We start from the raw sequence: 16,013 nt of genomic DNA, 5'->3' as shown, positions 1-16,013 counted from the left end.
TGCCATCTATTTATACCCAGTAACTTCTACTGTATATGTTTCTCAGTATTGTGCTTGTATAAAGATTCATCATCAAATAAAGCAACTGTAATTGCATTAAAGCGCTTTTTAAACAGCTATCTTCCCCACAAATTTGCATTCTCTGAAAATCAGTGTTATGACACAATTTTAAATTCTGCTTTCACATACTCTGATAAATACATGCAGGGATGTGAATTATTGATTCACCTTCCAAACTTGATCACTGCTGCACACAAGCAATTTTCCCCCACTATGCTAATTTCTGGTCTCTGTTTTGGTCACTTTTGTCTCTCGTCTCATACTTTCACTTCACTAAAAATCTATATTCTACTCTGGCAGAACAATACTTATCTGCAACCACCAATGCAAAGGTCAACAATTGTTTAGTGTGAGAGAAATAGAACTATTTTTATTACATTACACATGTGCTTCACAGTTTAACCATCCCTGAATGCGTTATTTGCAGGAAAACAGAGCTCTTCTTGTGAAGCTACTATGTATTAAAATTATCTTACTTCTCTTTCCAAGTACAATCAAAATGCCTCATATAAAATAAATTAATTCTGATGCAGTGTTTCCAAAGAACTTCCAAAATAATTCTGGTATAGCAAATTCTGTTAATAATCTGATGAAAATGTGACAATAAAGTGGCAAAATATGGCTTTTTGGATAATTATTACATTATACTCAAGCTGCAACTGAAAATGCTCTGACAGGAAAAAGTATTTTTAAACATGCTTGTAAAAGCAAACTACCGTTGAGGTGTACAATCACGAAGCTCTAAAAACTTTAGCTGCATCCCTTAATTCCTTCCCAAAATTGATATCAAATTATTTTGGCTCATCCACTTCTTTCTCTCTGCACTACTTGTTGGAATGCTGTACACCTCTCTCCCTACTAAATTTTAAATTACAGGAAGACCTGAAGAACCTAGATAATATTTCATCACATTGCTATGTCATGAAGTCCTCTAACTTGGAACTTGAGGGGTCTGATCCAACAAATTGTCAGCTTCAGTAACCCACAATTAATCAACCACTTGAGGCTGACTCAACAGATAATCAGCAGGAGCAGGTGTGGAAGAAATCAAGGGACAATAGGACAGTGCCTGATCAGACAACCAGCTGCAGAATATACTAGCACAGAGGTGTCCAAACTTTTTGCAAGGAGGGCCAGATTTGTGAGATGAAAGTGTGTGGGGCCGACCATTCAGCCTGACATTTTTTGAACCAGTAACATTAAATGAAAATGAATTATTTTATGAAAGACTAAACAAATAACTCTGGTGGGGAGAAGAGGCTGCGGGCTGCTCGAAATTTGAAAACGGGCCGCAATTGGCCCCCGGGCCGGACTTTGGACAACCAAATATAGAGAATCCACTTAACTCTTTAAGAAGGAAAGATGTCAGGGTATGCAATGGAGCAGAGTGATGCCCCTTCAGTTGGAAGCTACCATATTTTTCGGCGTATAAGACGCACCAAGATTTTTGAAGAGTTAAATTTTTTTTTAATTTTTTTGCACTCTGCAGACCTCCGAAATCCTCTGCACACCTCATTTTTTTCTGAAAAATGGGGCATGCAGAGAGTTTGAGAGGCCTGCAAAGTGCTCCTGGGGGGCTGGGGGAAGCAAAAATGAGCAGAAAATGACCCGTTTTTGCCCCCCCAAAAAGGGGGCATACATAGCCTTTAGGAGGCTTGTAGTACTCCTGGGGACTGCGGGGCCGAAAATGAGCAAAACAGTGGCCTGTTTTCCACTCATTTATGCCCTCTTCAGCCCCCAGGAGCACTTTGTAGGCCTCACAAACTCTCTGCAACTCAATTTTTGCAAAGGAAGCAAGGTTTCGGGAGCCCAAAAATACTCTATTCAGTGTATAAGACGCACCCAGATTTTCACCCTCTTTTCTGAGGGAAAAAGGTGCATCTTATACTCCGAAAAATAAGGTACTCATCAACCTCTGAGCTGCATTTCGGTATGGATTGCTTCCTGTTCTGCTCCTTGACCTGGCCTTTCAATTCAGGCTGGATGACTAAGCTCCTTGTTGTTTGTTAGGTTCTCTGCTGCAACCCTGTCCTTTTTCCTTGGACCTTGTGCTTTGTTTGTTAACTATAGCTTCACTCTGGACTGAACTTCAAACTGCCAGTGTTGCGCCCAACAACCAGGCAAGGATGAGCAAATGGGTTTTATCAAAACCAGAGACACATCAGATAATATTTGGCTAGTAGATTTGATTGATTTGAATACAAATGAAGTGTAATTCAATTGCTAAATATAGAAAAAGTCTTTGATAAATATTTACTGAAAAGACATGTATATTACCTTAGCAAGATTTCCTAGAGAATTTATAAATTGGGGCTGGATTCTCTATGTAATCCGCATTTCCCAAGTGAAAGTTAATGGTGTTTTTTCATCTCACTTTATAAAGATACTAGACATAGATGTCCACTTCTCCCTTTAATCTTTGTTCATAACCTTGCACTATCATACAAGATCATAATAGCAACAAATTCTAACTAATATATATACATACATACATACATACACACATACATACATACACACACATATACATATATACTATAATGCTAATGATGTTCTATTTATCACTGGACCTCATACTTTAATTCTAGCTTTCATGCATCTGATTAACACTTTTGGACAAATTCCAGAATACTCCATTATAACTGGTTGCTTGGGATTGATGCCTGTGGGTAAAGACTTGCTTATTTATATATTAAGTGATATATACATTTTCATATATCCATTCACTCTATGAATAGATAAATGACAGATATTTATTTCAGCCTATAACCACCTCCATGAAGAGAAACTGAATGAGTCACAGATTAGGCAGATCTAATAAGTGATACAAGGCTCCCTTTGCTAACAATGTGAGAAGACACAGCTTGATCACCCTGTTTGACATTATTTTTTAAACTCATCTTCTGCCATTGTTTTAATAACATTTAACAATGTCAGATAATTTCAATGTTAGTTTACCACTCATTGGATCATAGGTTGTTTCACAAGAATTAAAAAAAATACTGAAGGCTGGTGGTAGTACTTAGTCAAACCTAATTGATCCAGAAAGGTAAACGGGGGTTAAATGGAACACCCAAAGCTTTAGGAGATAATAGAAAATGAAAATAAATACTACCAAATTAGAATTAGGACTCTTACAGATTTACTATATTGGCATATCAATACAGATACCAGGACTCAAGAGAGTTTTTACTTTATCGGTATGCCACTCCTCCAAGGATGTACTGTATACCATATTTTTCGGAGTAAAAGATGCTCCGAAGTATAAGACGCACCTAGCTTTGGGGGAGGAAAACAAGGGGAAAAAATCTGCTAATGCCTCCCAGCAATTTGCCTCCTTGCAACAAACAGCAAACAGTAGAGACAATATACAGTTGTAGCGTTACATTTCAGACCATACTTGTATAGATGCTTTAAAATTGATGTGCTTTCTGGAAGTATAATTATTCTCTGCTATTTAAAAGAAGATACAATAGCACTGGGCCTCTTCAGATCAAGCATTTATTTTAAAAAGCTGTTTCATTTTGTTAAGCTGTCTAGAACAATAATAAAGCAGTCTTTAAAAATAAGTCTAATAATTTGAATATTCTATAGGCATTTATAGTTATTGACTTACCTTCTTGCAGCAAACAGCCTGATTAGCACAAGAAAAAAACATCTGTTTCTGCCTCCCAGCAATTTGCCTCATGGAGCAAACAGCAAGTTTCACCTCCGGATGATAAGCTGTTTCAGGCTGCAGGGATTGCTATAGCCTATTGCAGCCTCCACAAGCCCCATTTTCCCCATTTTCTGCAAGGAGGTAAATTGCTGGGAGGCAGAAGCCAAAGGGTGGGTGACAATGGGTGGATGGGACTACATTCAGTATATAAAACACACCCAAATTTTCACCCTCTTTTAGGGGGGAAAAAGGTGTGTCTTATACTCCGAAAAATACGTTAAGTGTTTTATATGAAGTAAAATAAGAAGCTATAAAGATTATACAACAAAGGCAAATAGCTGTCCTGAAGATTCTTTAATGCTTCATCTCTGCAAACTGACAATGTTGTTAAGTTATACCGCCTCCTACTTTCATTCTGAACCAGTTTCATTCTCAAATTCAGCTAGAAACTAGACTGAAACAGATTTAACAATGCATGTCATTTAAAAATAATTCAGCAGCTAAGACTACTTGAGCATTTCCTTATTTACAACTTGAGTATAATTACACACCAAATAAAAGTATTTTTAAAGAGATAATGTCAGTGCTGCCTTCAGTACAGCAGGCACAATCCTCTGCATTAAAAAATCATTCATAATCTCCTAGCTCCTTTAGGTTTCTCTTGGACAACTTCCGAGACAATAGTCTAAAACAGTGGGTCTCAATCTTCCTAATGCCACAACTCTTTAATACAGTTCCTCATGTTGTGGTGACCCCCAACCATAAAATTATTTTTACGTTTTCCATATTTTTTTGAAAATATGTGCTTTTCGATGGTCTTAGGCGACCCCTGTGAAAGGGTCGTTCGACCCCCTGTGCTGGATTTGTATGCATTTTTATATTTATACAAATCCCAAATGGGGGGGAATCCTTCGGCATTATTACAGAAACATATACCGCAGAAGCAAAATAAAGAGGCAAGTATCATTTCTTATCCTGTAATGATGATATCACTTTACTATCATTCCACTATTTTCACTGCATGGAAATGATAAGGTAATCCAACTGTGGTCTGTTGGAAAATATGTCTATGACATCTAGTTATGTATTTCACAGATTAGCATCAATGTATCTGTGGCAAAATCTTATTTAAGAATACTGTTCATCAACATTCTAAGTTTTTTAAATTACTATTCAGTAAGCAGCCTAAATGAGGTTGCATGTCAAGGTTGCCATGGAAACTATTTCCACAGTAAAAAAATATCAGACAAGCAATGATTCATTGAACAAGAGTGTTCTTCCATTACAAGAACTAGTAGCTATATTACTAGCTCTCAAGATTGCTCTTCCAATATTTCAAATCACTTTCTTCCTGTTCCTCAGTTGAACACAAAACCCCCATCTATTTAGTGCCTAATATTGTCAAATTGTAGTTTAAAGTTCATTTATAGAAGCACTACCTTAATATTAAGTCAGTAAAAACCAGATGCTAACCTGTGAGAATCACTGGTATTGCAAACTAGCCCTAAAAAAACAAACAATTACTATATGTTATGAAGCAAACCACTGTATAATTGAAAAAAGTGACATCCTTTTATAGTACATAGATAAGAGGCAGTAGTGATTTTTATTTCAATTTCTGTTTGCCAACAAAACGGATATAATTTCATAATATTTATTTGCACAGTGGCTTTTCCATGAGGAGATAATTCAGTAATATATTGATCATGCTCACCACTAGAATAAAAGAGTACTTCTCATACCTATGGTTTTTAATTTTAAATAGCACCAAGTTCTGCCAACTAAGAAAATGAATATAAAACATAACAGGCTTTTCCCTTCTGGGAAATTTAAACTACAAAAATAGCAACACTAGCACTAGATGGCACTGTTATCTATCAGGAAATTTTTCACAGGATTCTGCATCTGACTGACATTCACGGAACTGAGACAAATTGGAGTAACGACATGCTTTCATTAAATGTAACAGAGCAGTAAAAACTGAACAAGAATGTAGGGCGGATGGAAACATAGGAACGTGTTCTACCATCTTCTCCCTTGTAATAGGCTATCTTACAGTGGTGGGTTTCAATTTTTTTTACTACCTATTCTGTGGGTGTGGCCTATTTTGTGGGCGTGGTTTGGCAGTCATATGACCGGGGGGTATGGACAACTTGACATCACTCATGCACACTCAGTCACGTAACACCCCCCCCCCCCAAGCCATGTGGCAAAATGTTTTGGGACTCCTATGAAGGGGGGAGGAAGAGAGGGGAAAGCCTTCCAAAAATAGACAACTGGAGGATTAAGGGCCGAAATTAGGGAGATCTGAGAAGTCAGGAAAGAGGAGAATCCAGTAGAAAGCTATCACACTCTGGGGAAAGAACTTTGGGAGACCGGAGGAGGCAAGACAGAGGGGAATACAGGAAAAAGCTATCACACGCTGGGGAAAGAACTTTGGGAGATTGGAGGAGGCAGGACAGAGGGAATCCAGTTGAAAGCTATCACACGCTGGGAGATCAGAGGTGGCTAGAGGGGAATCCAGGACCAAGCTATCACACGTTGGGGAAAGAACTTTGGGAGATCTGAAAAGGCAGGACAGAGGGGAATCCAGGAGAAAACCCCTGAGCTTGCCGCTGCTGTCTGATGGATTGTGCTGCTGGACCTCTCCATGCTTCGCCATTCACCACCTCCACTCCCAGGTATGGGACTTGACACTGAATTGGGCTAAGATAGTGCAGACGGGTGGGGGGAGCGAGCGATGGAGCTGCTTACGGACGGGTGGGGGTGAGCAAGTGACAGGGGCCAGGGCAGGCATTCCGGAAGTTACTTCTGGGTCCACCGGTCAAGCCTCTTCTCACCGGATCGGTAAATTTCACCATCCGGTTCTCCAGAGCCGGTGTGAACTGGCAGAAACCCATCACTGCTACCTTGTAAGGAAGGGTGTGGGGAGGAAAGTAATACACTATAGAGAGGTTCAGTACACAGGTGAAATGAACAGTATTTGCCATTGCAATCCCAATGAATGAAGCTCACAGGGGTATTGATCTTTCTATTCTGAGGTATTTTAAGACAGGAACGGTATAAAAATACACTGATTAACAGAAAATTTGACACTGAGATAGATTTACTTAAGTTGTACATAAATGTCTTGTAAGAGCCCTTGTGCAAGTATCCAATTCTAAGGAAATGTTAAATAAAGAACAGTTAGATTTCCAAGAAGTCTTTGAAAACTTGGCTTTTATCCCAGTTTGGCTGCAGATCCTGTTAATTATTTTTATGGTATGGCTTGTTTGTTTCATCTAAATGTGTATGATTCTTTTTAAATTATTATATTGTCTTCACCATTTAAAGTATAAGCTGCCCAGAGTAATTTGAAGTTGGGTTCCCTCTAAATTTAATATGCAACTAAATGTCACAATAAGTCATTTTTGGCAGCACACAATGTGTATATTATTATTATTATTGTTGTTGTTGTTGTTATTATTATACAATTGTATCACAGCGTCAGTTGTTTAGCCAGATTTGGCATTGGTTACTAGTCGGGCCCCACCCAGGGGCCTAGGACGTCGTAACATATTTTCGTAATATGCGTGCAGATCCAAGCAGTGCAGCTTTTTGCATTTGACTGATGGTGATTTTGTCAATTTTTAACTGTTTTAAATGTAATTCCAGTGCTTTTGGAAAAGCACCCAGTGTGCCAATTACCATTATTATTATTATTATTATTATTATTATTATTATTATTATTATTATTATTAAATTAATTTGTATGCCACCCACTCTCAAAGAGACTCAGGACGGCTTACAGGTAAAAAAAGGGGAAGGGAAGAACATACAAAAACAAGACAACATTAAAAGATCACAACATTCACAATTTAGGATGGGGCTGGACAAATTCAACAGCCCCAGGCCTGGTCGCTTTGCGGAAGGCCGGAAGGGTAGTAAGGGTCCGGATCTCCACGGGGAGACCATTCCATAGGGCCGGAGCAGCAACAGAGGAGGCCCTCCCCCAGGGGGTCGCCAGCTGACATTGACTGGCAGATGGAATCCGGAGGAGGCCTAATCTGTGCGATCTTATAGGCCTCAGGGAGGTAATTGGCAGGAGGCGGTCTCTCAAGTAGCCAGGTCCGATACCATGTAGGGCTTTAAAAGTATATATATACACACACACACCATTGGATTAAAAGTAGTCCTCATTTAGCAACCACAATTGGGACTGCTTCTAATAGCTTTCCCATAAGCAAGGGAATTGGGTTTGAGAATGGAAATACTTGCAGGTAGATGTTTACATAACCATCTCCTTAATTTTAATCAACTAACCAATACACCAAAAAATGAGTGAGAAGAGAGACTAAGTATTCATTTAGTAAAATACCTGTTTTGAATATTTGTTTGTGACAGAGAAAGGAGGAGCTAATATTGATGCGTTCCATGTTGGATTTAACTTTAAATATTCTTGTGGAATTAGATATTTCCCAGGAACATTAACACTTTTTTGTATAATTGACTTGATTCTCAGTATGTAAATCTAGAAGTGTGCTTGATATGAATTATTTGTGACAAATGACTGAGAGAATTAGTGAAGGATGCAAACAGTAATTAAACATTCTGAATTTGGGACATACCATTTTTTGTTAATCTCAAGATTGGATGTTGGGAAGAATGGAAATAAAAGAAAATGAAGGTTGTAAAAAGAACTAGAGCAGGTCTGCCAAACTCCCGAACCATAGGCTTCAAGCGCTGGCCACGCCCAAGCCCAGTTTAGCAAAGGGGAAAAAGTTTCCATATGTCATATGCCAACGTGACAACGTGAGTTTGACCACCCTGAACTAGAGTGACAACACAATAACTGAAAAAAGGTAACATACAATTCCTGTATTTAACATATATTAGGAAATAGATTAATTTGCCTCAGAATGAAATAAAAGTTAACATAAAAGGTAGAAAAGTATTAAAAAGTGTGTGTAGCTATGCTATGAGAAAATGGAAAGGGATGGTGGGTGAAAGAGTGAGAGAAGCTATGGATAAGAAAAAATGAATGTAAGTGAATAAGTGGTGAAAAGATGATTGGGAGAGGGATACTATATAAGGTAGATATAGAGGAATATAATTGCAAAAATGTAATCAAAGAGAACAAGTAATGGTTAGGATTAAAAGCCGCAGAAAAAATGCAGTGTTATTTTGACAGTATAATTTTGGAAATAGGTTAAAAGGGGTAAGTAAATACAAAATCTCCACCAAAGTGGACAGAAGTTAAAAATAAAAGTGATGAAGTTATTTGGGATGGAACTGAAATAAGGGAAGGCTAAAAGGAGTAATTTACAAATTTGTATGGAAAAGACAGAGCTGTCTCAATATATGTCAATGAGATTAATATTATAGATATCCAATTTAATGTCCAGCTCTAAAGAGGGCATTTTTCCTGAAATCAAGCCAATGCCATGAATTCACTTTCCCTGATAAATAGCAGAGTCATTCCTATAGTTCAGACTGCAGAAGAGTATGAAAGTTACTGGAACAATCTCAGCTTCATTTTTTGTTCAGTGAAAACATTTCAATTCCCTCCCTCTTGCAGTGATGTTTGAACTATAGTTAAAAGATGGTGGCAGATGTTTTATAAAGAAATAATGTATAAACCAGATGAAACTGTACAGCTACAAAAGTGTATGCAGTATATTGAGTGTATCAATTCAGCAGCCAAAATGCTTTATATTCTGAAGATGTATTTCACCAGCTGGAACTGGTGGAGGGTGGAGAATGACACTCAATATTACTCTGCTCATCTCTTTTACACAGCACAGTTACTAGTATTCATATCAAAGAGCATCAAGTAAAAATATATGTGAAACATCAGAAAATAAAGCAAATGCACATAGAGCTCTTAATGAAATCATATGAAAAACAAATCTATTTTCAAGAAAACGCCCACAATACCTAAATAAAACAATTGCTTGAGGCAGCATAAATAGAATTTTATATTGGATCTTTCCTTTCCTTTTAGTATTTCCACTTCAGCCTTTCCCAAACTATATATCTTCCAAAACCCTGGATTTTAAAATTTATTTATTGCATTTGTATACTGCCAAGTCTGCCAGCAAAAATCCAGAAACAATCAAAATCTTGAGCACTGATCATCAACCATAAAATGTCTATGGTATTAAATTGTTATATTAAAGCATAATCATACATTATAACATTGTCATCATCATCCTTCTTCATCCAACTGAAGAAGAACTGTACCATTATCATGCTGAATGTTGGTAGTAGCTAGGCATTTCCCAGAAATTCAACAGCCAGGGTGATCATTGCCAAAAAATCTAGATGTTGGAAGTCCAAATGTCTAGAAGGCATCAAATTATAAAATGCTATTATATAGCAAAAAAAAAGTATGTGGAAATAGCCTTTAAACTAATATGCTGGATAGAGTCACAGCCACAGTTTCACCAATACTGAACTGTAGCCACTCAAAACATAGCAATTACTTTATCTATCTGAGATATTAGTACAGGTAATCCTTGACTTACAACTATTCATTTAGTGACTCTTTAAAGTTACAACGGCAACTAAAAAGGTGATTTATGACCAGTCCTTGCCCTTATAACTGTCACAGTATCCCCACAATCACTTGATCAAAGTTTGGGTGTTTGACAACTGACATATATTTATGTTGGTTGCAGCATCCTAAGGTTATGTGATCATTATTTGTGATGATCTTCCCAGATGGCTTCCAATAAGCAAAGTCAATGGGGAAAGCTGGATTCGCTTAACAACTGCATGAGTCACCTAACTGCAGTGATTCATTTAACAATCATGGCAAAAAGGTCATAAAACAGATTCACTTAACAACCTCCTTGTTTAGCAATGGAAATTCTGATCTCAATTGTAGTCCTATGTTGAGGACTACCTGTACTTTTCTTTTCTATTTAGTCATTTACTCTAACTTGCTCTATATGCAGTATTTAATTTTTTTTTTCATACCATATTTTTCGGAGTATAAGACGTACCTTTTTTCCTGGATGCATCTTATACATCGAATACAGCATTTTTTTGCCTCCCGAAGCCCCTTCACCAAAATGGCTGTGCATAACCTTATGGAGGCTTTCAGAAAGCTCCTGGGGGCCAGGCAGGGCAGAAATGAGCAAAAAACGAGCTGTTTTTTTTGCCCCCCCCCAGCCCCCAGGAGCACTCTATAAGCCTCCATAAGGCTATGCATGCAATTTGTTTGACAAAAATGGGGCATTTTGGGGGGGAAATGGGCCATTTATTTGCTCGTTTTTGCCCCCCCATCCCCCAGGAACACTCTGCAAGGCCCCTCCCCCCAGGCTATTCATGCCTTTTTTTAAAAAGGGGGGCCATTTTCGTGGAAAACAGGCTGTTTTGGGGAGGTTTGCAGAGTGCAAAGACTTATTTTTCCTTTTGGAAAGCTCTTTAACTGATTGATGAGAATTACATTGATCAAGTGCTGTGCCAGCAGAAACAAAGTCTTAGGTGCTGCAGATTGTCAGCTATTTCCTTCTCTCTCTCCCTCCCTCCCTCCCTCCCTATTGTATTTTTCTCTCTCTCCTCCTCTCTCTTCCCCTACCTACCTACTCTCTCTCTCTCCTACTTATCTACTGTATTTCTCTCCCTCTCTCTCTATTTCCCTTTCTTTATCCCTCTACCTACCAACCTACCGTATTTCTCTCTCTCTCCCTTTATCTACCTACCTAACTACTCTCTCTCTCCCTACCTACCTACTGTACTTCTCTCTCTTTCTCTCCCTCTCTAGCCCTCTATCTACCTACCTACTTTTTAAAAATCTGCCTCTTCAAACCTTGGTGCATCTTATACTCTGGTGCGTCTTATACTCCGAAAAATATGGTACATGCATAATGAACTTAAATTCCAGAGATTTCAATGCTGGGAGAAGTATTTTTACATTTTGGAAGTATTATAAACCCAATATTATGTTTGACAAAACCATATAGCTGTAACAAGGGGGGGACCCTGGCAATGGAGGCAACTTCGTACAGTAAAAGAAATCTATATAGGTTTAGGTTAGATTTCTGCATAGCCACATGTTCAGTTTTACCTACTTTTAAGCACTATCCAAAAAACAGGCACCCTAGTATTAGGAAAACAACAGCTTAGTTACAAATCACCCAATTACTGAAGTCAACACTGTCACACATCTGAATAACATTTTCCTCCACAAATTAATGAACATAGCTTGGAAAACAACCCAGACCCACTTTGGCAAATATTCTGCTGTTTCTCCAAAGAGCTTATTACTTATTACATTAAAAATACACATAGTATATTTGATGTTTGACAATTGTCTCTCCATTAGGATATGGATGCTTGCTGTAAAATATTCTTGCTGTACAATATCAGATATCAGTAATGGGCAACACCAATTTTCCAGACTGGATCAAGAATCTGTTGCACCTTAGAATCATTATTCCAGGCCAAATTGGTTAGGTCATCAAGCTGCCACAATGTTCTGAAGCTTATACAATGTGGCCAAGCATGATAAACAATATTCCAGAAACTGCTAGATTTGATCAAAGTTTAGACATTAAATAGATTTTAACTGCATCACTGCTTGTAAATTTAGCCATAAATATTGCTTTTCAATCACAGTTCTTTCCCACATTTGGCTATTAGGAATCTTGATCAAGAAAAATGTACTTAGATATGCAACTAAAAAACCCCGTTAAGATCTCCTAGTAATAAGAGCAACATTTCTTTAAGAAGGCTAAAATAAAAGAAATAAAATAAAATACATAAAACAAAAATAGACTTTCAGTAATTCTCTCAGTTGGTATATTTAGATTTCAGCATAAGATCTGAAAAACAAAAGATTAAAATAGAAATAATAGCATAAAAATGCATTTCTGTTTATGCCTAACTGATGATATTCAACGGTATATCATTATTCCAGAGCTGTAATTTTGTGTAAGAGTTAAATGGTTGTCTGGAGGCTGTAAGGATATGTATGGAGTGAAACAAACTGAGACAGATCCCTAGCTAATCTGTTAATCTGGAAACACTGGTGGTGGTTGTAGAAGGGGGTCATACTACTCCCAAAGAGCTCAATATGACATAGGGCTCATAACTTCTTGAACATAAGAGGGAGATTGGGGATAGGTAGCTTCAACTAATGTATCCCACTGGATACAATGCATGGCCCTATTTGGACAGGGAAATGTTGACAATAGTTATTCATATCTTCATTACAACATGCTGTTGTGGGACTGCCTTTGAAGGTAAAATGTGGTGGGCAGCTTCATATTAAGGAAGCCAATTATAGTAGAGTAACACCTATCTTATGGCTGCTGCACTGGTTTGTTAATGTAACGTCATATTGATTTTAATTATCTTTTTACTTGCATACTGTCCCAAATAGGTATTGCAAATAAATAAAAGTAAGTCCTAATGGAATTTAATCAGGTTTACTCCCAAGCAAATAGCTAACCATTATTTCCTGAGAAATAATGAGCAGCTGATCTGACAGCAGAATTATTTTACCATAGCAAATTTTTCACATACATACGTACATCTCCCCCCTCTATTTTAAGATGGAAGGGTCTCACTGTAAATTATCTCCAGAGGTCCACTGTTCTTAACAGGGATACATTGCATTCCAAGAAGTTCCTAATGGAAGAGAATCTGTCATCCTTTATATATTACTGTAGATTAAATTTCAAAGCAGGGATGTAGTTAAAATCTACAAATTTTAACAGCATTAGCCAAGACGATTAATGCTAACGATGTTGATATTTTTGGTGAGCTTTTTAAAGCTGCATTTTCAGATGATAGTATGTTCCATCAGAATAGTGAATGTTAACTGCTTTTTTTTCCAAAACAGATTCATTTGAATAGTTTTAGATTCTGTCTCTTCCCAAACTCCAATAGCAATCTATCCCAAATAGAAGTTATTCAGAACTTTTGAGGTTGGAATTTAAAGAATTCCTAACTATCACAGCCAATAGATGAAGAAGTCTCCCTAAAATAACAAACTTTTAGAAAAAATGGCAGTTGTTGGATGAAGTACGCATGATACGAGAAGCCAGGAGGCAGAATCCCCCTCCCCCCAGGAATTATGACATAAACAGCCTCTGAGGTTTCCCTATATTAACATATTGGAAATACAGGACAATAATTCCATGTTTATTGGTTGTGGCAGGACAGACATATGGATAATAAATAACTAAATTAAGTCATTATTTTTTTTTTAAAAAACTGAGTTGTATTGTTATATATGTATGTAGGTAGGTGTGGTATAAACAAAAAAAACCTATTTCTTTTGTTTTCATAGAGTTATTTTTGTTTTAAAGTTATTTTTGCATTTTAGAGGAGTTTTTGTTTTTGTGGATGTCAATTTCTTCCCTTTTCTCATTTAATTGTATTAAAATGTTTATTTTTTAAATCAAATTTTGATCACTAAATTTTCTTTCTTGATGTTTTGCATCCTGCTTCCTAGACAATAAACACAGCAGGGAGAATCAATTTTGTTGCATACTAGGATGAAGACACTTTTAAATTCTTTTTACACCCACTGCAGTTTAAATTTGGTATCTCTTTTTTCTGTGTTTTCACAGCTTAACTGACTACTTGTTTTCCATTTTACAAGCTTGGTGATAGATTATTATTGATTCATTTAAAACTCCAACTGTGTAAAAAAAATTTTTTTCAGAATAATTCATATAGTGAAGAGGTTATGTTTTTTTGAACAACAGCAAGCCACTTTCCTAGGCTGCATGGTGTGATCTGGAGTGGCTGGCATTTTTCAAACAATTCAATGTGGCCACTTGGAAAATGGCAGCCACTTCCAGATTGCACCATTCTGGTCAGCGACAAAGCAGTCTGCTGCTTTCCCAATGCAGTCTATGCAGCGCTGCAGAAAACTGCAGCACTACAGAGACCACATTAGGGAAGCAGAGTAGAAAGATAAGTGCATGATGGGTGATCCGGAGTGGGGAAGACCCAAGGGTCGTGGAGGCCCAGAGGCAAGAAACAGAGCATGGGGTATCTCAGAGACTGAGGAAAGCCTGAGGCAGGAACGGCTGGGCTGGACTGCCCAGAGCCTTTCTCACTCTTGAGGCACTTTATGCGCTGTTTAATGACCACATCAGGGCAAACAGGGGATAAGGGTCATTAAATGAGGCTATCTTGCTTAATGGGTCACAGCGTGTCCGTAATGAGCAAGCTCCATTATGATCATATATGGAAGACTACCTGTAGTGCATTTTACTTCATGTTGTTTAATTGGCATTATTCTATCAAGTTGGATGCCATCTCCCTTTTCCTCAGACTCTTGGTCTTTTCTTCTTCCAGCTGGTGAGCTCACAAAGGACAACAGAAGAAGTTATTACTAATCCTGATCTATGTGACATTATACTCTGCATTCGATTTCTACTTCTTTACTCTGAGGTCATGCATTATTTGCTGATCTTTATCTGAATTGGCTATGCCTATTGATTGCAAGCCATCAGCAAAGTCTGGTAAACATTCATCGTAACTCAAAGCCATTAAAAACAGTGAAAACGCATTTAGATTTTAAAAACTCTTCTAGAACAGTACATTTTATCTACTTCAACACCTTGTGCATAGTTTCATAATAAGGCTCATAAAAACAGTACGTTTTTGCTAGATTTTGAACAGCTTTATATTTAAAAGCTGTATTTGAATGATGTATGTTATATATTTCCTTTTTAAAATATATTTAAGTTGCGTTTTTCTGACTTTAAAAGCCTTTTTCACAAAGACTCAAGCAAGAATTCCTGCAGCTCCATTATTTGAATGAAGGAAATTGTAGGAAAACAAACAGCAAACTGGAAAATCTGTGGTTCAATTTTCTCCAATTTTTAAAGGTATGCAAAAAAAAAAAATAAAAAAAAAATCTCCGTGTGTAGTATTCTCAATCTCTCCTACTTTGTGAGGGTGGGGTGTGAATAGATGTGTTTTTATGCTGGAGAAACATCACTTTTGAAAATGGCATTTTAAATTTAAATACTATGGAAATGGCACCCAGACAAATGATTATATAAATCTGAATAGGCTAAACTATTTTAAACAGTAGCCTGTTGGACGACCTGTCTACCTACTTATCTGCACTTCTTTGTTTTCTCCTTGACATTTAGTTTCTGTAGTCTTTTTTCAGAATTCAGAAACTCATGGACACTGAATGTACAGTGGGACAAAAAAGTTTCCAGTTAATCTATCTCCATTTTCTACCTAATATAGAGCAAAACAATGTGCAACCAGATATCACTCCAATTTTATCATGCTGAAGGGAAATAGTAAATAAGGATATACCTGAATATAATAT

At 37.3% G+C, this 16,013-nt stretch overlaps 1 protein-coding gene across 4 annotated transcripts in view; it reads right to left on the bottom strand.

Annotated features, from left to right (window-relative positions):
• Nucleotides 1-16,013, bottom strand: part of UBE2O (ubiquitin conjugating enzyme E2 O) — a 66,495-nt gene that overhangs the window by 33,902 nt on the left and 16,580 nt on the right. The window lies entirely within an intron of this gene.

The sequence above is a fragment of the Thamnophis sirtalis genome, unplaced genomic scaffold (genome assembly GCF_051295495.1).
Source record: "Thamnophis sirtalis isolate CommonGarterSnake01/CBP01778 unplaced genomic scaffold, rThaSir2_p1.2 scaffold_3, whole genome shotgun sequence".
NCBI classification, from domain to species: Eukaryota; Metazoa; Chordata; class Lepidosauria; order Squamata; family Natricidae; genus Thamnophis; species Thamnophis sirtalis.
The sequence above is the reverse complement of the archived record's forward strand: the minus strand, read 5'-3'. Positions and strand labels throughout refer to the sequence as shown.